This window comes from Vicia villosa, linkage group LG3 (genome assembly GCF_029867415.1).
Source record: "Vicia villosa cultivar HV-30 ecotype Madison, WI linkage group LG3, Vvil1.0, whole genome shotgun sequence".
In the NCBI taxonomy this organism is placed as follows: Eukaryota; Viridiplantae; Streptophyta; class Magnoliopsida; order Fabales; family Fabaceae; genus Vicia; species Vicia villosa.
Window position 1 is genome coordinate 16833395 of NC_081182.1, and position 21369 is coordinate 16854763.

General features: G+C 34.1%; 3 long non-coding RNA genes across 4 annotated transcripts; 2 read left to right on the forward strand and 1 right to left on the reverse strand.

Moving 5' to 3' along the window:
* Window positions 1–979: 979 nt before the first annotated feature.
* On the forward strand, window positions 980–13353 carry LOC131660459 (uncharacterized). Its single transcript, XR_009300895.1, has 2 exons — window positions 980–1041; window positions 13096–13353. It is a non-coding gene; the product is annotated as an uncharacterized LOC131660459 (long non-coding RNA).
* Window positions 5639–12557, reverse strand: LOC131660458 (uncharacterized). Of its 2 annotated transcripts, none has more exons than XR_009300893.1 (3): window positions 12159–12557; window positions 11899–12059; window positions 5639–10343 (listed from the first exon to the last, which is right to left on the reverse strand). It is a non-coding gene; the product is annotated as an uncharacterized LOC131660458 (long non-coding RNA). The 2 variants fall into 2 exon arrangements; XR_009300894.1 differs by having other exon boundaries at window positions 5639–6035; window positions 6135–10343; window positions 11899–12557.
* Window positions 13354–15363: 2010 nt separating the features above from the next.
* LOC131655010 (uncharacterized) lies at window positions 15364–15821 on the forward strand. The gene is made up of 2 exons (XR_009299624.1): window positions 15364–15456; window positions 15564–15821. It is a non-coding gene; the product is annotated as an uncharacterized LOC131655010 (long non-coding RNA).
* Window positions 15822–21369: the final 5548 nt, after the last annotated feature.

Genomic DNA, 21369 nt, shown 5'->3' on the forward strand with positions numbered 1-21369 from the left:
TTTCTTTATAATTGTCACTTTTTAAGTTTTTTCACATACCAAGACAACCAATGATTATTGTTACTTTTTAAGTAATGATTATTCTTTTTCTAATAATACCCTAAACTTTTTACTCCCTCAATTCCTTTATAATTGTCACTTTTGTGGAAAAAATTTGTTGTGGAAAAAATTTGTTTCTTTTTAAGTGTCACGTTTCAAAGTTCAAGAAAGTATATTTGTTGTTTTGTCAAAATTACCCCTAACTATTATGATAGAGAGAGAAAAAGTTAAATAAAATATTAAAAAGTTTAGGGTATTATTAGAAAAAGAATAATCATTACTTAAAAAGTAACAATAATCATTGGTTGTCTTGGTATGTGAAAAAACTTAAAAAGTGACAATTATAAAGAAACGGAGGGAGTAATATTTTATTTAACTTTTTCTCTCTCTATCATAATAGTTAGGGGTAATTTTGACAAAACAACAAATATACTTTCTTGAACTTTGAAACGTGACACTTCAAAAGAAACAAATTTTTTCCACAAAAGTGACAATTATAAAGGAACGGAGAGAGTATAAGTTATGTTTCATTATAAAAATGGATAAATTATGAACTTTAAGTGGAAAAAGTAAGAAAAAAACTAAAACTATTTAAAATGTAAAATAGAGATAATAATTCTTTGAATGACATAAAGTAGGTGGACCAAAATAATATTGAAATCAATATACAATTTTAAATCGTTGAAAAAAATTTAGTATGTTTGAATTTAACTTTTCTTTTCTATAATTTTTAATAATTAATATAAAATATTAAGAATATTGACTTAATATGTATTAATTTAAAATATTAAAAAGGTTCACTTTATAATTTATATGGACAAAATTTGAAAAGATATTTATCACTCTTCAACTTTTCAATTATTTTATATTTTTTATTTGTATATAAATTCGAGGTTTGCATACTCTCAGAAAACATCTCATTCATTCTATTAAAATTAAAGCTATTCAAAATGACTAAGTTTTCTGTCATGCCAATTCTTGTCTTTTTTATTATTTTCTCAGGTATTTAAATTTTGTCTTTTTTATATTATAAGCAATGTTTATTTTTTGGGTGTTAACTCTGTCAAACTTAATTATAAGAACTAGCGTTCAAACGGACACTCCCGTGCCCGTTTGTCCGCTTTTTTTAATGCGCACAGCAGCGAAAAATAAATGTGTGTATATATTTTTATTAGGTTTTTATTTTACGTCGCCTTAAAAATAATTATTTTTTAGACGCAATTAGCAGAATTAAAATCAAGATGATAAATATATATTCTAAAAGTGTTTTAGTAAATTTCCTATATATAATAATTTTATTATTATTTGATATTAAAGTAATAAAGTTCTATTGAGAAATAAAGTTCTATTGAGAGAACACATCTTTTATGGTGTTTTTCGCATATGTCCCTTTAAAAGGATTTTATTTGACTACAATTATTCAAAAATTAAATAAAATGTTAAAATATTCACTTTAAATATGTTTTCATAATTTATTAATGAAGCCGGAGTAATCATCACTAAAAAAGTGTTCTTGAGACCAATTTAACAATTTTAAAAAATTAAATGTTAAACAAAGTCTCTCTCTCTAAAAAAACAGGGCTCAGGAATTTTCATTTGCACCATTTCAAATAATCCCCCCCCCCCCCCCTCTCTCTCTCTCTCTCTCTCTCAAAATACAGTACTTCCACCAAAAAATTTATTTGCACGATTTTAACAAATTGTCTCAAATATTTATATAGGTTGTAAGAAAAAAAGTGAATCTTAAAATAAATGTCAAAGATAGAAACTAAAAATAGAAACAAATAATTTTAAGGCTTAAATAGTCTTTTGGTTCCTGTAAGTTGGCGTGTTTTTATCTATCTCATTTTTCTTGGAAATGATCCCTTAGTGTTAAAATTCTTTTGGTTTGAGTCCATAAAGTTAAAATTTACAGGAAAATGGATTTTATCCAAGAAAAAAAGATGCAGGAAAAAAAAATCAAAAGTTCACCAACTTACAGAGATCAAAACACTATTTAAGCCTAATTTTAAGTTATACTTATTGTGCTTTAAGTAAATTTAAACGTGTCAAACACAAAACAATATATAAAACATAATCATATGTCACCATCATTTAAAAGTTTATATCACAAAACATGATAAAATAAATACTAACAAAGTAACACAAACAAATAAGAAAAAAAATATATGAGAGTAATATATTTATCTTTACAATTTAATCACGGTTTATCTCACCATCATCAAGTTGTGCCTTAGGTAAATTGCCTTAAGTAAATTTAAACGTGTCAAACACAAAATGATATATAAATATAAAATATATAATTATATGTCATCATCATTTAAAAGTTTATATCACCAAACATGATAGAATAAATATTAAAAATTAACACAAACAAATAAAAAATTACGAAGATTTTAATCAAATCACAGGTACAATAATGAAGATTTTCTATTTTAACAAATTAGCTAAAATATGCAAATAATCCTCATAATTACCATATTTTATTCATTTAACATTGAATTAACAAATCAGTATATATATCATGACAAATATTTCTCGATAATTATGATGAATCAATCATTCATAAAAATTCTAATAATATACTTTATAAATGTTGATATATTTTCCAAAACACAACTCCTTATAAAATTTATTAAATCATCAAAATTTTAAACCAATATATATTACACATATTTGTGCACTATTAACTTAATGAAAGAAACCAAATTCTTTATATGCACCGGAGAATATAGTTCCATGTAATATCTCACAAACTAAGATATTAGTACTCACAACCACACATATAATAAGGGAAAAAAGAGTACACATAGATACATCTTAAATGGAGAAATCAATTCATTTCTTCCATTTTAATCAATGATACCTGTCAAAAAGAAACATAAAAACGAAGCAAAAGATTGATAAAGGTTGCAAAAAGTCAGAACAAATAAAAAAAAATTAATAAAAATGAAGTAAACAAATTTATTGTTTTTATACGTAACTATCTATTAATCACTGAGTGTGAGAATTGCGTTTTGGTGACTAAAAGACAAATGAACATGAATGAACTGTGTATGGATGTTTTTAAATAGCCACCAACTTATATTGAATGAACTTGTACCAATTTATAGTTTTGTGAAAAAACCAACTCTGGAAGTTATGCAGTTACCACAACCACAATATATAACTAATTACAGTTCACTTAATAATAAAAAAATGCACCATTTTATTAATAATTTATTTTTTAAATTGAGTAAATTATATTTGAAAGATTAAAATGAAAATGAAAATGAAAATAGGTCAGCTCAAGTAGATAAATATTGATTCATTGATTTTACATTGATGCATATGATCTCTTTACATTTTAAATAAAAACACATACAAATAAAAAAATACAACAAAAAATCTTCTATCCCTTTTATATATATAGTAATAGATAAATACTGATTTATTGACTTTCCATTGATGCATATGATCTCTTTACACTGTAAATAAAAACACATACAAATAAAAAAATACAACAAAAATTGAAAAAAAACAAAAACGAAACAAAAGAGATATAGATTGATCTAGAGAGCGTGACTTACTGTTACTGATGTGTATTTTTTTACTTGAAAAAAATTGCCATTATAGTGTGGCCATGACTATAAGAAGAGAAAATAGGTGAGATATATATTATTTATTTTTGTAACTATCAAATTATGATTAAAAAGTATAATTAATTAATATGGTATTAACAATATAACTTAGTAGTAAAAAGAAACCACAAAATTAATAATTGGTGATAAAATCATATAAAGATTAAGAAGATATCGATATCCATAAGATTAAAAGGTTATAAATGTTTTTCATTGTATATATTTTTATTTAACTTGCAATATGAAATCTACTATAACACATATTCGGTAAAATAACATGCATATATTATGGGATTAATTGTTTACATTTTAAGAATGAATTCTCACATAAATTGTTTATCCCCTAAACTATTTAGGTATTATACTTTGTTTTGATAATTACCCCAAACAAATATCAGCAACACTATTCACCCATAATCAAACTGTAACACCCCACACATAATTGACTAGTATATTATGCATAAAACATTAAAAATCGGTATTTGAGTACATACCAAAGCTAAAGATACAAGAGGATCCATATAAATACAACATGAAATAATATTAATAATTACAAAACATGTGTCTTCATGGATCTGCACAGCGGGAAATAAGATCTGACGAGGTCTCCGAGCCATCACCACTTTAAGTCGTCAATCCGAACCTACTATCTGTCAAACGCTACTAAACTGCACCTGAAAAAATATAAGTTGATTGGGGTGAGATTACTAAATCTCAGTGAGTCCTCCTATCCTATGGGTCCACTCGGTTCTACAGGGTACATGCATCAACAAACCGAATCCACCATTGATTCGGGGTTATCCTCACATCCGGTACAAGTACGGAGAAAACAAGGAATCGTCCACCATAGGACTCATCGTATACAAACACACAAGTATATCACAAACAAGTATGCAAAACCCGTATCCATATACGGGGAATCAAGAAGTGTAATAAACCTCGGCTAGATTATGGAACGAACGCACCCTCGATGAGTCCACCCATGCCTAGTGTCAAGGGACTTGTACAAGCTCACTGCAAGATGGTTAAACGGGTTCGCACAAGCCTAAGTGGCCGCGAGATGACATTATCCTAAATGGCGTCATTGTCCCATTAACCTTCTTCACGCAAGTGGGTTATACCGAGTACAAACTGCCACCTTGACGCATGGTCCCACCGGGCGAAAGCCTAGTATTAGTCTACATGACTTTACTAGAGGTGAGTTACAATCATTATGTAATAGCCTACATGGCCACATAACCCACCCCACCATACCGTGCACGCAAATGTGTCATCGTCAATGAGTATAGGCCCCTCACGGCACTCACGAGAACACTACAACGGTAGCTCAGGTGCGCGACCTCTGATCATAACATCGGACTATTCCACGGACCACATGATCCAGGATAATACCTTACATCATAGTAAGAAGTATATCCCAACCTAACCCCCGACCACTTCGATTCAAGCATACGTACACGCATCAAGTGTAATATCATAACACAAACCAATCCGAATGTTCAACCAAAACATTGGACATCAACATGGATCCATACTTATCTCATCAAGGTAATCAAAATCAATCACAATTGAATAGACAAGGAATTGATGAAATAAACTTATCCAACATTAGGTATAATATTCCACATAAACAAAATGAATGGAATTATCGGTAATGTGTGTCATAAAACACCACTCCTCAGACATTCATATGCATATTAATAATTAAGGAGGGGTCCGATTACGATTAGAATCCGAAACTGCCCTCAGGGGAAGGAAAAATGTAATTCTGCCCAGCACTGGCCGCTTAGCGGCCTGTAAGCCGGCTTTCCAGGGGCGAACCTCAATTGTTTCCCCGCTTAGCGGCCTCACGTTCGCTTAGCGGGCTCGCGATTTCTATTTTTCTTCACAACAGCATCCTCCGCTCAGCGGGCAAACTGGGTCCGCTCAGCGGTACCGCAAATTTCTGGAAAAATGCTCAGCATCCGCTTAGCGGACCATAGCAGACACAGAAAAATGCAGAACTCATCAGTTCTGTCCTGGGGTATTTTAACCCCGTGAATCCACCTGCATGCACGATTTGAAGATATATCCAGCCAACAAATAACAATTAACAACCAACAAATAGCACAATTATCATGTTAGTGTCATGGATTTATAATTATTTCTCACAATCCCTAAACCCCAAACATGCAATTCCCATGATTTTCCCCAAAGTCTCTAACTAAGGACTCACCATGGATTTAATGGAGGTTATGAGAATACTCTTGCTGCCATTGAACTCTCTCTTTGACCAACACTTCACCTCTAATATGATCAAACCCGTAATCACTCTTGTACTCACTTTCAGCATCAATCATCAATCTTCAAATGTGTTTATCTCCACCAATAACCAAGCTATGAACGCGAACCATAGGTGCAAATCGAAGAGAAATTCGTTAGCTTTCCAATGGGACCAGAATCGTTACGATCGGAGTTACGAGTTGGGAGATATACCTGATTTAGTGGAGCTGTATCAATAGTTGCGAAAATGGAGCTTGCCTCATGAGTTCTTCTTTCTTTCCATGTTCCTATGCTCTCTCTTCTTCAAAAATTCTGACTTGGAAGGAATATAGTCTTTACTACCACTTTATGACCATGCAATTGAAGAATAATACCCAATTTACCTTCCAACTAGGCCATATCTACAACAATGTCATTTTGTTCATATCCAACCAAATCCCTTTAATTCTAACTAGTCCACTTGTTCTCATAATAATTCTAAATAATTAACATAAGCCAATATCAATATGCCTTCTAATCATCACTTAACCAATTAAATGATAATTAACTTATGTCGGAGGATCGGGGTATTACATTCTCCCCCCCTTAAATAGAATCCGTCCTCGAATTCCTTCCGCTCACCAAGAAAACCAACTCTTCATATCTATCCAACCAAGAGAAAGAATGTTACTCACATTCCTCTTTAGATAATCCCACTACTCTGTCTGATGGTCATCCCATACGAAGAAACATAATCCGCCAAAATACTTGCGTCCCACTATTCACGATTAGAAACTCTAATCCTCGCGCAGCCCATCTCTGCAGATACTTCGTCTTGACATATATGGTATAAGACCTTTCCAAGGTCCTCGACCTCCACTGCTCTGCACTGGATTTCCATAACTTCAAAAACTCTAATAATCCACTCAGCTCTTTGAATTACTTCCCGTTTGAGGATTACTGCCACAACGTCGCTTCTGGGATAACACTTCAAGTTATTCTCCACTCGAGTTCATACAATGTCATTAGGTGGTCTCCAAATTCCTTGGTCTTAACCTCTGGTTCCCAAAGTCTTAGGATGATTGTCCCAAATTTATCTTTACTTATACAACTGAATCTCCTTACTTTAATCCTTACTCCAGTTAGACATAACAACTGTCACTGTAAACCGCGAAAGTGTAATCATCTTGCAACTATAGCCTTGACATTCGACAACTTCGCACATGATTCTACTGATGAGAGGTGAAATTTAACAACTGACCTGTAACCATTGTACCAGTCTTCCTGTACGATCACAGTACACAAGACATAACCACAATAACTTGCGCCAACTTAAAATCCCCACTAGTCTTCAGCATTCCGGCGGTCACGATACTATGTCCGACCCCTGCAACTTACAAGCTAAACTGATGACTTACGAACATCGGTCCGCACACCATCCACAAAAAGTATTCCCGGGCTGGCCCATTGACGACACCTCACGAGCTTATGGTGGATCTTCGAGAGATTGGAATGAACAAAATGCTGCTACGGCAATTTCCCTCAAGAAAATATTTTCATCCCAACATAAGATCCCACAAATAATCCGCTCATTTCCCCCTCAGACTTATCTGATTCTTCCTTGATCCGTTGCGCTACTCTGATTCCAACAAGTCACACACCTTTAAATCCTCAGAGTCACGTTATATCCATAATTCACTTAGTTTCCATAAATACACAATAATTCCTTATCTACAGTTGTCCAATTACAACACGTGCCAGAACTCCATATGCGTTCATTGTTGACTACTACTCCTTGTAGTTGCGTAATCCCCAGAACCAAGTCTCCACCTACTCTATCATTTCAGGTTAGATCCATCTATCACAACTTAGGCACAAGCTTCGGTTTCAGGACATTGAAAACCAAACACCCATTGACTTAAAAATCGTCCTTCGTTACTGATTTCCGCAACGTATAAGCGTATAACTGCTATGTCCATCATTCCAACAAGCCTTGTTGCTTAGATGGTATAACTAATCCTTCATAACGTACTGCAGCTTACCACAACTCTGTCAGTTCCACATCGCTTCTCCCCAATCAAACGGCTTCATTCTCTTAGCGTAGTATCGCCTCTGATAACTCGTGTGACTTACTGATATAACAATTCTCCCATAGCCACACTCCATTCACACAGTCATCTAATGTCTGTTCCACCGCTGAATCAGACACTAAACTGACTTCCTCGACGGCTGCATCCTTCATTGTAGTGCTTCCAACAGTCTGAGTGTAGCCACAATACAAGAAATTGCACTTTGCACTTTGCATTTCGAACATCTCTCTTATAAACTCCTCAGAAGTTCTCAGACCAAAATGTCCCTGCTTTACAAAGATTAACACTTCTCCACTCAGAGTATCTAGCAATACCTTACCAGACACATCACACATCAAGCCAATCCAAGATACAACTTGCATATTCCATCACCGGTCGCCAATGGTACATGATAGCCACTCACCATGCTGACCAGGATATCATGACCGCATACGAGTCCCACTCTAGACACTCACGTAAAATTGTCAACCTAACACTTCATGAAACGAGAACGTCCCCAAGGTACAATCTGACTCTAACTCACGCGAGTACGATCACTCAGAGTCTCCATAAGCATAGTATCAGATCTTGATCCATCACACCATCGCCTCTCAGTTATCCCTCTGCTATCGAGCGCGACATATGGATCCTTATCCCACGTACCTTATGAGAGTCCGGATCTGTATCTCACAAGTGCCAAATCAGAATTCTACCTTGAGCTTCAGGTCACCTTTGTCCCACACATGTCGGCAAAAGGATGACTCACGCATCTCGTGCACGATAGCGATACGGTGGCATTATACTCGTCTGGTAGTACCGACATGGTGGTCCAACTCCGAGGCCATGTATCCAGGTAACCTACCTTAATGGCGTATGATGATCCCCACGCGTATCCTATAGTCACGACCGACAAGTGTCTGAATAGGCTTCCAATAGGCTCATCGTTCCTCAAGTCCTTCGAATCACACTCCTCAGGATGCTAAAACCTGAGAGTGCTACACACCAAGGTTTACTTACTCGGGAAGCCAAAATGCTAAGCACGAAGATTGAAGTTCAACTTCGGGTTACCATGCAGTGCGCGTACCCACTCGTCCCACGCATGCATAGGATTCCAAGGATAATTCAGTCCAGATAGGAATACTATGGTTCCTAACAACCAACACAACTACGATCATCCTATTGACGTTCCAGATAGATCTTAGTTCTTACTCGGCTGAACGCCCAACGCCAAGCGTAGTTCTATGGCTTCACTCGAGGTCAGACGAACTATAACTAACAAGAACTTAGGTTACTGCACTTCACGCTTCTACCTCATTTTGTCTTCCATCTAGCGTAGTTCTAGAACTTAAGCACAAAATGATAAGAATGGAAATGCATGCCCTATACCATCAATCAGGTATCCAAGATTCACCCAATCGTAAGTTACCCAATCCGCACCTTCCAGCAACCTTTCACTAGGAAACCACTCTTGCTTAGGGTACTTCAAGTTGTATGAGGATCTAATACTCCGCCCATCCAATCACTGTCCATACTAGCACAATCAGAAAGGTCTAACTCTTCTGTCCGCATTTCCAAAGGTCATTCTGTCCTATCAGCTCACCCGTCATACTTAACACCGACAACATCATCGGTACTGAATCCTACTAATTCCCAGCTCAACACCTTCGGAGAATCTCACCTACAAGGCTCCTACTCAATCCTGTTTGCCATTACCAAGACTTGGATAAAAATTCACTTCGTCCAATCTAATTCCTGGGGGTTCTAGTTGTCTCGATCCATACTTGGTAGTTCGAGTATCACTATTTCGCGTCAAACGCTCTCCTTAAGTCTGACAACTCCAATATCCCTTCTACTTACGTCGTCCAATAAATCCAGCTTCCACATACAATTCACCACCCAACTAATCCTTGCTACTTGGGTTCACGACACTTACAGGTTTACGAGTCCTCGTGGCGGCTCTGCCGTAATTCTACTGTCTCACACTTAGTCGATGGGTTGATCAAGTTCAACGACTCAATGAGATATCAATAAAATCAGGCAAGCAACGCTCACATGTGAGGAAGAAAGGAATTGCTAGTGATGTCTCATGGCTCGGCCGAGAATCGACCTGCTCTGATACCAACTGTAACACCCCACACATAATTGACTAGTATATTATGCATGAAACGTTAAAAATCGGTATTTGAGTACATACCAAAGCTAAAGATACAAGAGGATCCATATAAATACAACATGAAATAATATTAATAATTACAAAACATGTGTCTTCATGGATTTGCACAGCGGGAAATAAGATCTGACGAGGTCTCCGAGCCATCACCACTTTAAGTCGTCAATCCGAACCTACTATCTGTCAAACGCTACTAAACTGCACCTGAAAAAATATAAGTTGATTGGGGTGAGATTACTAAATCTCAGTGAGTCCTCCTATCCTATGGGTCCACTCGGTTCTACAGGGTACATGCATCAACAAACCGAATCCACCATTGATTCGGGGTTATCCTCACATCCGGTACAAGTACGGAGAAAACAAAGAATCGTCCACCATAGGACTCATCGTATACAAACACACAAGTATATCACAAACAAGTATGCAAAACCCGTATCCATATACGGGGAATCAAGAAGTGTAATAAACCTCGGCTAGATTATGGAACGAACGCACCCTCGATGAGTCCACCCATGCCTAGTGTCAAGGGACTTGTACAAGCTCACTGCAAGATGGTTAAACGGGTTCGCACAAGCCTAAGTGGCCGCGAGATGACATTAGCCTAAATGGCGTCATTGTCCCATTAACCTTCTTCACGCAAGTGGGTTATACCGAGTACAAACCGCCACCTTGACGCATGGTCCCACCGGGCGAAAGCCTAGTATTAGTCTACATGACTTTACTAGAGGTGAGTTACAATCATTATGTAATAGCCTACATGGCCACATAACCCCACCATACCGTGCACGCAAATGTGTCATCGTCAATGAGTATAGGCCCCTCACGGCACTCACGAGAACACTACAACGGTAGCTCAGGTGCGCGACCTCTGATCATAACATCGGACTATTCCACGGACCACATGATCCAGGATAATACCTTACATCATAGTAAGAAGTATATCCCAACCTAACCCCGGGCCACTTCGATTCAAGCATACGTACACGCATCAAGTGTAATATCATAACATAAACCAATCCGAATGTTCAACCAAAACATTGGACATCAACATGGATCCATACTTATCTCATCAAGGTAATCAAAATCAATCACAATTGAATAGAAAAGGAATTGATGAAATAAACTTATCCAACATTAGGTATAATATTCCACATAAACAAAATGAATGGAATTATCGGTAATGTGTGTCATAAAACACCACTCCTCAGACATTTATATGCATATTAATAATTAAGGAGGGGTCCGATTACGATTAGAATCCGAAACTGCCCTCAGGGGAAGGAAAAATGTAATTCTGCCCAGCACTGGCCGCTTAGCGGCCTGTAAGCGGGCTTTCCAGGGGCGAACCTCAATTGTTTCCCCGCTTAGCGGCCTCACGTCCGCTTAGCGGGCTCGCGATTTCTATTTTTCTTCACAAAAGCATCCTCCGCTCAGCAGGCAAACTGGGTCCGCTCAGCGGAACCGTGAATTTCTGGAAAAATGCTCAGCATCTGCTTAGCGGCCTTAGCCCGCTTAGCGGACCATAGCAGACACAGAAAAATGCAGAACTCATCAGTTCTGTCCTGGGGTATTTTAACCCCGTGAATCCACCTGCATGCACGATTTGAAGATATATCCAGCCAACAAATAACAATTAACAACCAACAAATAGCACAATTATCATGTTAGTGTCATGGATTTATAATTATTTCTCACAATCCCTAAACCCCAAACATGCAATTCCCATGATTTTCCCCAAAGTCTCTAACTAAGGACTCACCATGGATTTAATGGAGGTTATGAGAATACTCTTGCTGCCATTGAACTCTCTCTTTGACCAACACTTCACCTCTAATATGATCAAACCCGTAATCACTCTTGTACTCACTTTCAGCATCAATCATCAATCTTCAAATGTGTTTATCTCCACCAATAACCAAGCTATGAACGCGAACCATAGGTGCAAATCGAAGAGAAATTCGTTAGCTTTCCAATGGGACCAGAATCGTTACGATCGGAGTTACGAGTTGGGAGATATACCTGATTTAGTGGAGCTGTATCAATAGTTGCGAAAATGGAGCTTGCCTCATGAGTTCTTCTTTCTTTCCATGTTCCTATGCTCTCTCTTCTTCAAAAATTCTGACTTGGAAAGAATATAGTCTTTACTACCACTTTATGACCATGCAATTGAAGAATAATACCCAATTTACCTTCCAACTAGGCCATATCTACAACAATGTCATTTTGTTCATATCCAACCAAATCCCTTTAATTCTAACTAGTCCACTTGTTCTCATAATAATTCTAAATAATTAACATAAGCCAATATCAATATGCCTTCTAATCATCACTTAACCAATTAAATGATAATTAACTTATGTCGGAGGATCGGGGTATTACACAAACACTGGAAGATGGAAACAACAAAACAAAACAAAATTTAACAATAATAAAATTTATCAATCAAAATCAATGAATGAAAATATATTTGTAAAAAACCAATTAAAATAATTTGAATATGAACCTTAATTTGGAAGGATCTCAGAGAGGGAGTGAATGAAAAAATTGAAAAGAAATATTAATTGGATGTTTGATTCCAACCTGACCTTTTCATCATGTTTTACCAAGTTTCTGTAAAAGAAAATTGAGAATTAAAAAGAAAAGGGAAATATAGATTAGAAGATAAAGAAAAGAGAGGAAGAGATGTTAAGAAAAAAATAAATAGATATGATAGTTTGCTCTTGAGTGTGAATTTAAGTAACCGTAAGAGATAAAGAAGTGGATTTTAAAAAGGAAGTGGAAGTTGAGGTTTAAGTGTTTTATATTAACCACCCCAAAATTAAAACTATTATTTTTTGTTTTAAGTAATTAAAGTGTTTTTGAAGGGTATAATTGGAATAAAAATAGGCCAGCCCAAAACTCTATATCCCCTTTATATATAGTTATAGATGTAATTATGCTTCTTCTTTTTTCATAGTTGTAATCATGAGTTGTCAAGTTGGCCAATTATGTAACATAAGCAAACCTAATTGTATCCCTGATGAGTGTAAAGAATGGTGCTCTGAACCTTCTCATTCAGGTTTCGGAAGATGTGGAGGAGGCCCTGCAAAAATATGTTTTTGCACATATCCATGTTAAGTCTATAAAAATTTAGTTCAATGCTCAAAAATTAAATGTTAAATGTAAGAGCATATCAAAATAAATCTAATAAAATTATGCATTGATATTTTTCAAATTGATATTTAAGTGTTTTTGTATACTTATTGCGATTGAATATTTTATATTAACTAATTATAATTGAATTTTTGTTAGATAAAAATTTGAAAGAGAAAAATATGAGTGACTATTTATATAATTATAGTTTATCAATCCATTGTTTGAAAATGTGGCATATCATGGACGTGGAAAAATAAAATAAAATATAAATTTATTTGTGGTTCGGTTTGATTCCAGATGATTTATTGAAACAATTCAATCTGATTCGATTCAATTTCATACATATTAAATGGGATCAGCTTTTTATCATCCAAATTAGAAATTATAATTTTTTTACTAAAAATATAAAATGATAATAAATAATATATAACATATAGTATATTAAAGAATAATATAAACAAATGAGAATGATCAGTTAAGAATGATGCAAATGAAATGATAAAAATATATATACTAAATAAATTAAACTTATAAATAGTATTTAAAAAAGTAATACTGAATAATAAATCAACACAATATATCATACTAATAAAAAATAAATAATTATAAAAGCTTATCCATGTTATTTTCTTTTCTATTTTTTTTTATTATTCACAGGTTTTTTTTGGGTTGCAATTTCTTCTCAAGATGATATAATTTCTTCTTTACTAAATGAAGTATCACTCTTTTATGAAATATATAAATTAATCAAAAAAACAAATGTTTTTACTTAGAATTAAATTTTCCTGATTTATTATTAATTCCTCTTGCAAGAATATCGAAAAGTAAAAGTTGGTGCGTGTCATTGAGGCGATTGAAAAGTTCCGTAAAACTATTCGGTTTAGATTAAAATTACAATTAAAAATAGCAACATAAAAAAGCTCTGACTGATCAAAATGCGATTTTGCACAAAGTTGAAAAAACTAAATGACCATACCAATATGATATACGCGCACCGTAGCTCAGTATATAAAATTTGCAAAACAGACAAGTAATATCCAAGACTTAAAAATTTTGTTCGCAGATTTTACAAGCGATCAGAAAAAAATTCACTGAACAACGTTGCGCGTAGGTCATTTTGGTATGTTCATTTATTTTTTTCAACTTTGTACACTATAGCATTTTGATCAGTTAGAGCTTTTTTATCCATGTATTTTTAATTGCTATTTTGACTTAACCGAACCGTTTTAGTGAATTTTTCACTCGCCTAAAAGACACGCACCAACTTTTATTTTTCGATATTCTTGTTCCTTCTCATTAAGCTTATGTACGTGATTGACTTTTACTTTTCGAAACCGACTTTTTATCCATGTTCTATAAAGATTATTAAATTAATATATGTCAATTTTTATTTTTATTTTCTTTGCCAATTAAAATTAAAACTTTTTCAAAATTTTTAATTAGTTTTTTATATGTTTTTAATACATTATTTAATTAATTATTAATTGAATTATTTTTCAATTTTAAAAAAAAAATAAAAATGACAATAAATAAAAATAAAAATAGGGCCTCGATATTGGATGGCGGCATCTTAAAGTGGTATATTTTTTATTTTTAAAAAATATAAAAAATGACATATTGAATGAATATATATTTACATAGGGTAGCAATAAAGGAATTTTTTCCCGAAAGTTGATATGTGGGTCTAAATTTGTATAAGTTATGCTTCATTATAGAAATGGATAAATTATGAACTTTAAGTGGAAAAAGTAAGAAAAAAGACTAAAACTATTTAAAATGTAAAATAGAGATAATAATTCTTTGAATGACATAAAGTAGGTGGACCAAAATAATATTGAAATCAATATACAATTTTAAATCGTTGAAAAAAATTTATTATGTTTGAATTTATCTTTTCTTTTCTATAATTTTTAATAATTAATATAAAATATTAAGAATATTGACTTAATATGTATTAATTTAAAATATTAAAAAGGTTCAGTTTATAATTTATATGGACAAAATTTGAAAAGATATTTATCACTCTTCAACTTTTCAATTATTTTATATTTTTTATTTGTATATAAATTCGAGGTTTGCATACTCTCAGAAAACATCTCATTCATTCTATTAAAATTGAAGCTATTCAAAATGACTAAGTTTTCTGTCATGCCAATTCTTGTCTTTTTTATTATTTTCTCAGGTATTTAAATTTTGTCTTTTTTTATATTATAAGCAATATTTATTTTTTGGGTGTTAACTCTGTCAAACTTAATTATAAGAATGTAATTATGCTTTTTTTTTTCATAGTTGTAATAATGAGTTGTCAAGCTGGCCAATTATGTAACATAAGCAAACCTAATTGTATCCCTGATGAGTGTGAAGAATGGTGCTCTGAACCTTCTCATTCAGGTTTCGGAAGATGTGGAGGAGGCCCTGCAAAAATATGTTTTTGCACATATCCATGTTAAGTCTATAAAAATTTAGTTCAATGCTCAAAAATTAAATGTTAAATTTAAGAGCATATCAAAATAAATCTAATAAAATTATGCATTGATATTTTTCAAATTGATATTTAAGTGTTTTTGTATACTTATTGCGATTGAATATTTTATATTAACTAATTATAATTGAATTTTTGTTAGATAAAAATTTGAAAGAGAGAAATATGAGTGACTATTTATATAATTATAGTTTATCAATCCATTGTTTGAAAATGTGGCATATCATGGACGTGGAAAAATAAAATAAAAATAAAAATTTAGTTGTGGTTCGGTTTGATTCCAGATGATTTATTGAAACAATTCAATCTGATTCGATTCAATTTCATACATATTAATTTGGATCAGTGTTGAATGCAGTATAGGGCAAGCAACAAACAAGATTTGGAAATATTGATCCGGGATTTATCGTCCTCAGAGATGGAGAGATGCCATTCAACAGTTTCTACGGTTTCGAGCTTGGGTTTGAATGAGCAAAAAGTAAACAAAGATATAGACAGGAAAGAATAACAAACACATTCTTAGAAGAGAAAGAACTTATCAGGGATGTAAATATATTCACTCTTCACAAACATACACTTACCAACCCATTATATTCAACCTACGATACTCGTCTATGTCATCACGTATCTCTCACATAAGCGTCCATCTCTGGAGCACAAACGAGATCATCTCACAACTAAGGTTATCTCTAACGCGAAGTCACGAGAACATCCGTGTTCTCGCGTCGGCGATCTCTCGCGCGCCGCTCAAACACGAAAGCATTAAGTACAGATACAATCGGTGAATGCTAGCTCTAAATCTATCTCTAGAGTTCAGAACCAACAGATAATCATCCTAGATAAGGATTCAAGAAGTTTATCTCTAAAGCACCCCAAATCCCCAGCATAGAGCAAAAATCCAAGATAACATCAACACAGATTTGTAAAGCAAGTTAAATATAACATTATAATCGGTAAATATACATAAGATTCAAGTAAATATACAAACAAAACCCAACCAAAGAGAAATACACAAAGAAGAAGAGAAATGAACCGAAGATCTCCCAGTTTGTCAGCTCCGTTCGACGCTCAATCCACCCCCGATCATCCTTATGCAACCTCCGAAGTTGTTTTCTAAGCCAATTCTACTCTAAGAATGAAGTTGATGGTGTTGGGACTCAAAAATACCCAAACCATTACCTAAAAATGTGATTTTGGCCCCTTTTAACGAGCTGCTGTCTTAGCAGGTCCGCTTAGCGGACCCCCTCCGCTCAGCGGACTCAAAATTGCATCCAGACGCTGATTTGCTCCGCTGGAGCTCCGCTCAGCGGACCCCCTCCGCTTAGCGGAGTCTGCTAAAAATCAGATTTTGTTTTCGCCATAACTCGAGAACCGTAACTTCGAATTGCGCCCGGTTCGAAGCGTTGGAAAGCTTATTCAATGCTCTATCCAATAATGAATGAATGGAAACCAAAATGATGATTTTGGTCATCCTTATTTTGAGTCTTTGGAAGTCCACTTGACGGTGGCTAAGCGGGCTTTCACCAAAATTGCGAAATTGAAGCCGTGCCTTTGACACTTTATTCCTCAAGGCTCCAATAAGCATGAATACCTATAAAAATAAAGGGAAAACTATTAAATGATACATAAAATGAATCAAAACTCAATTATGCTAATATTTACATAAAAGTGGGGAATTTATTACAAAAATGGAATGAATAGAATCGATAAGTGCCACAATTATATACTCAAAATATCTACATTTTGGCACTTATCAAACTCTCCCCAACTTGAAACTTTGTTTGTCCTCAAACAATGTCAAATAAATCAAAGAATTGAAAGTAATAAACCAAAGAATTGTGAATCAACAAGTTTTGAAAATCAAAAACAAATGTATGGCTCAACACAAAAACGTATAAACAAAGTAAATACTTACCACTATCCTACAACGACAACATGTAAACGAAACGAATCCTAAGCACAAAAAGCATACAAAACATTCTAACACAATACATGCTTACATCATGAATCACACCTAGTAAAAATTCATCAATGGATGAAGAACACACAAAGGTAAAGGACTTTTAACACTCATCCAACAATCTTGCAAACAAAAGATTAAATTATGCACTCATCTAAAAATCACATTGAAGATACAAAAGCAAGAATCACAAGGACTTTTCAAGGTTGTAATGTGGCTTGGTTAACAAACAAGGGATATATCCTAAGGCTAATCGAAACAAAAACTTGCCTAAACCTAAGGGAGTGATCAATCCACCAAAGATTCAAACAACAAAACCTCGACTAAACTTCTTCCATAACCACAAGTTTCTCAAACCAATCACAATACTTATTAGCACAATTATTCGCTTCTCTTTTCTTTTTCTTTTTCAAAACTTTTTCACTTTTTTCTTTCTTTTTCTTTTCACGTTTTTTTCTTTTTTTTTTCTTTCTTTTCAACCTCATAGCAACAACCACATAAGTAGCAATCATTTTTCCCCAACTTGAATTCAACCACACCATCATATGAATACTCCCTACTTTCTAAGGCAAGGTAAAAATTCATACCAAAAATCATGGTTGAGGGTTCAAGAAAACAAAGAATCAATCATCCATGCAAAAATGAGAACTAAACACTCAAAGATAAGCATTTAGCAAAAACAACATGGATATTGACAAAAAGGCTCAAAAGGGTTAACAAATGTTCACACACTTACAAGGTGAATTGACTATTTAGTTAAGGTGGTTGTGCTCAAAATGAAAAAAATGCCTTGATCCTTTTCATGCTTTCATAAAATCAACATAAACAAAAGATTAAGCATAATAAAATCCAGTTAAAACAAAGATTGTGGCCTCCAGCATATGTAAACAATGGAAAGCTTCCTCACATTTATGGTTTGGGAACTAAAGTGATTCAATCAACAAGCAAGTAATGCAAAAGAATGAATTGTATGATAATTGTACAAATGAAAAGTTTCTTAAACATGTTATGCTATAGAAAGCGATAAATGAGTACCTTGGATGATACAACTTCAAAAACAATACCCTACCATACATTCGCAAGTTGAAACACAAGCTTTGGAAAATTACCTCAAAAATCTTCGAATCACCGACAAAATTCGAGTACAAACAACCAATAAAAGAATTAGAAAAATAAAACTAGTATCTACTATTAAGTAGCCTTGGTGAAAGTGGGAAAAATGAGTGAACCAAGTGGAATGGGAACCCCACTGGTACAGAGCAGAAAAACAAAATTCTGCTATGCTCGCTTAGCGGAGCTGATCTCGCTTAGCGGACACATCAAAACTCAGAAAAATCAGAATTGCACCAGCTGTTCCAATCACACACCACTTCACCTAAATTCCTCTTAAACATAAAAATAAACAAAACTTTACAACCATTGGGGTGCCTCCCAACAAGCGCTTGTTTTACGTCGTTAGCTCGACGCCTTTATTGTTTTGGTGTTTGGAAAGTAGCTTCCTCCAATCGTGCCATGGTGACGTCTCACCGCACAAGCCTAAGAAAGTGTCCTAACCAACCACTCAACAAACGTTACGGGTACAAATATATACAATGATTAAACAAACATAAAGGAAAACACAAGTATACAAATATGTACATGAACAAACACATAAATACAACCATGAAATACATATAACTATTAACATACACAAAGAGAAAATTGGTGAATGTAAACAAGTAAACATATACAAGTAAATATATATACAAGTGAAACTATACAATATATACGATATATACAAAGCTCGAGACCATATAAACTATTGCGATGCAATTCAACAACCATCCCCGGCAACGGCGCCATTATGTTGAATGCAGTATAGGGCAAGCAACAAACAAGATTTGGAAATATTGATCCGGGAATTATCGTCCTCAGAGATGGAGAGATGCCATTCAACAGTTTCTACGGTTTCGAACTTTGGATTGAATGAGCAAAAAGTAAACAAAGATATAGACAGGAAAAGAATAACAAACACATTCTTAGAAGAGAAAGAACTTATCAGGAATGTAAATATATCCACTCTTCACAAACATACACTTACCAACCCGTTATACTCAACCTACGATATTCATCTATGTCATCACGAATCTCTCACATAAGCGCCCATCTCTGGAGCACAAACGAGATCATCTCATAACTAAGGTTATCTCTAACGCGAAGTCACGAGAACATCCGTATTCTCGCGTCGGCGATCTCTCGCGCGCCGCTCAAACACGAAAGCATTAAGTACAGATACAATCGGTGAATGCTAGCTCTAAATCTATCTCTAGAGTTCAGAACCAACAGATAATCATCCTAGATAAGGATTCAAGAAGTTTATCTCTAAAGCACCCCAAATCCCCAGCATAGAGCAAAAATCCAAGATAACATCAACACAGATTTGTAAAGCAAGTTAAATATAACATTATAATCGGTAAATATACATAAGATTCAAGTAAATATACAAACAAAACCCAACCAAAGAGAAATACACAAAGAAGAAGAGAAATGAACCGAAGATCTCCCAGTTTGTCAGCTCCGTTCGACGCTCAATCCACCCCCGATCATCCTTATGCAACCTCCGAAGTTGTTTTCTAAGCCAATTCTACTCTAAGAATGAAGTTGATGGTGTTGGGACTCAAAAATACCCAAACCATTACCTAAAAATGTGATTTTGGCCCCTTTTAACGAGCTGCTGTCTTAGCAGGTCCGCTTAGCGGACCCCCTCCGCTCAGCGGACTCAAAATTGCATCCAGACGCTGATTTGCTCCGCTGGAGCTCCGCTCAGCGGACCCCCTCCGCTTAGCGGAGTCTGCTAAAAATCAGATTTTGTTTTCGCCATAACTCGAGAACCGTAACTTCGAATTGCGCCCGGTTCGAAGCGTTGGAAAGCTTATTCAATGCTCTATCCAATAATGAATGAATGGAAACCAAAATGATGATTTTGGTCATCCTTATTTTGAGTCTTTGGAAGTCCGCTTGACGGTGGCTAAGCGGGCTTTCACCAAAATTGCGAAATTGAAGCCGTGCCTTTGACACTTTATTCCTCAAGGCTCCAATAAGCATGAATACCTATAAAAACAAAGGGAAAACTATTAAATGATACATAAAATGAATCAAAACTCAATTATGCTAATATTTACATAAAAGTGGGGAATTTATTAAAAAAATGGAATGAATAGAATCGATAAGTGCCACAATTATATACTCAAAATATCTACATTTTGGCACTTATCAATCAGCTTTTTATCATCCAAATTACAAATTATAATTTTTTTACTAAAAATATAAAATGGTAATAAATAATATATAACATATAGTATATTAAAGAATAATATAAAAAAATGAGAATGATCAGTTAAGAATGATGCAAATGAAATGATAAAAATATATATACTAAATAAATTAAACTAATAAATAGTATTTAAAAAAGTAATACTGAATAATAAATCAACACAATATATCATACTAATAAAAAATAAATAATTATAAAAGCTTATCCATGTTATTTTCTTTTCTATTTTTTTTTTATTATTCACAGGTTTTTTTTGGGCTGTAATTTCTTCTCAAGATGATATAACTTCTTCTTTACTAAATGAAGTATCACTCTTTTATGAAATATATAAATTAATAAA